The 1,964-nt window shown below is 53.2% G+C and overlaps 1 long non-coding RNA gene across 1 annotated transcript in view; it reads left to right on the top strand.

Moving 5' to 3' along the window:
* Nucleotides 1–1,494: 1,494 nt before the first annotated feature.
* LOC112501981 overlaps nt 1,495–1,964 on the top strand; it is a 1,501-nt gene continuing 1,031 nt past the window's right edge. The window contains exon 1 of the long non-coding RNA XR_003067594.1: nt 1,495–1,748. This is a non-coding gene — a long non-coding RNA (uncharacterized LOC112501981). The remainder of the gene's footprint in view (nt 1,749–1,964) is intronic.

Here is a 1,964-nt window from a genome sequence, read left to right as displayed (position 1 = left end):
AAAATCAATGTTTGTTCCTGTCACTTTGCTTTTTGTCCATAAGGTATATATAGGGGGGACCTTGGGGTCTGGCTCCCCCCCACTTCGTGGCCGGGTAAGGCACGGGGTGTGGCACGAAGAGGTTGGTCCAAATGCGTGATGCCCAGCACGCAGGCCCCCACGTCGTGCCTCGATCACGAGAACGTCGCCCGTTCCCGGCACGTCGTGCCCGTTACCCGCACACAGGGTGCCCGTTCCCGCACACAGGGCGCCCGTTCCCGCATGTCGTGCCAACCGTTGCCCGTGCATCGGCTAAACTGTGTGCCTATTTCAAAAATTATGACTCCTCAAAAAATCAATGTTTGTTCYTGTCACTTTGCTTTTTGTCCATAATGTATATATAGGGGGGTATAGAGTGTCTCAAGGGCACCGATCAGGATGTGGCAAGTCACTGATCGGGAGACATTAGTCGAGGTATGGGTGGCACAATATCCGATATCGAGGGAGGGTTGGTATGGAATTGACGGCAAGTATGTTGATCCTCGTTTGAAGGACGATTGGATGTGTAGGCCTAGGTTAGTGATCGGCCAAGGACGTGGTGATGTGGGTGATGCATTGAGGCAAGGTTTCTTTTATGTTTTTGCTAGCGGGCAGCCTGTTGAACCTCAACCGAAGCACGATTGGTTGCACAGGCCCGTGCCAGTGACCGATGCCGAGGACATGGTGAGTCGGGTCATGCTCGGTGGCGAGGGCAGCCTGTTGATCCACGTTCGAAGCATGATTGGTTGCACATGCTGAGGCCTGTAACCAGTCATATGTGCCTAGGACATGGTGATGTTGGTCCTGCATCGGACCCAACGAGAATGATCCTATATCGATGAAAAGTTGCTAGTGAATTGACGTCCAGCCCGTTGATCCTCGTCCGAAGCATGATTGGTTGCACAGGCCCGTGCCAGTGACCTGTCATATGTGCCTATGACGTGGTGTTGTGGGTGATGCATTGAGGCAAGTTTTCTTCTCTGTTTTTGCTAGCGGGCAGCCCGTTGAACCTCAACCGAAGCACGATTGGTTGCACAGTGACCGATGCCAAGGACATGGTGATGCGGGTCATGCATCGAGGCAAGGACAGCCTGGTGATCCTCGTTCGAAGCACGACTGGTTGCGCACGCTGAGGCCAGTAACCGGTCACATGTGCCTAGCACATGGTGATGCGGGTCATGCATCGGACCCAATAACAATGATCCTATATCGATGAAAAGTTACTAGTGAATTGATGGCCAGCCCGTTGATCCTTGTTCGAAGCACGATTGGTTGCACATGCCCATGCCAGTGACCGGTCATATGTGCCTAGGACGTGGTGATGTGGGTGATGCATTGAGGCAAGGTTTCTTTTATGTTTTTGCTAGCGAGCAGCCCGTTGAACCTCATCTGAAGCATGATTGGTTGCACAGGCCTGTGCCAGTGACCGATGCCGAGGACATGGTGATGCGGGTCATGCACGGTGGCAAGGGCAACCTATTGATACTTGTTTAAAGCACGATTGGTTGCGCACGCCGAGGCCAGTAACCGGTCATATGTGCCTAGGACATGGTGATGCAGGTCATTCGTTGGACCCAACGAGAATGATCCTATATCGATGAAAAGTTGCTAGTGAATTGACGGCCAGCCCGTTGATCCTCGTCCGAAGCATGATTGGTTACACAGGCCCGTGCCAGTGACCGGTCATATGTGCCTAGGACGTGGTGATGTGGGTGATGCATTGAGGAAAGGTTTCTTCTCTGTTTTTGCTAGCGGGCAGCCCGTTGAACCACAACCGAAGAAGCATGATTGGTTGCACAGGCCCGTGCCAGTGACCGATGCTGAGGACATGGTGATGCGGGTCATGCACGATGGCGAGGGCAGCCAGTTGATCCTCGTTTGAAGCACAATTGGTTGCGCACGCCGAGGCCAGTAACCGGTCATATGTGCCTAGGACATGGTGATGC

The sequence above is a fragment of the Cynara cardunculus genome, unplaced genomic scaffold (assembly GCF_001531365.2).
Source record: "Cynara cardunculus var. scolymus isolate 2C unplaced genomic scaffold, CcrdV1 Un_Scaffold_779, whole genome shotgun sequence".
Lineage (NCBI taxonomy): Eukaryota > Viridiplantae > Streptophyta > Magnoliopsida > Asterales > Asteraceae > Cynara > Cynara cardunculus.
Note: the sequence above shows the minus strand (reverse complement) of the source record. Positions and strands in the feature narration are given on the sequence as shown.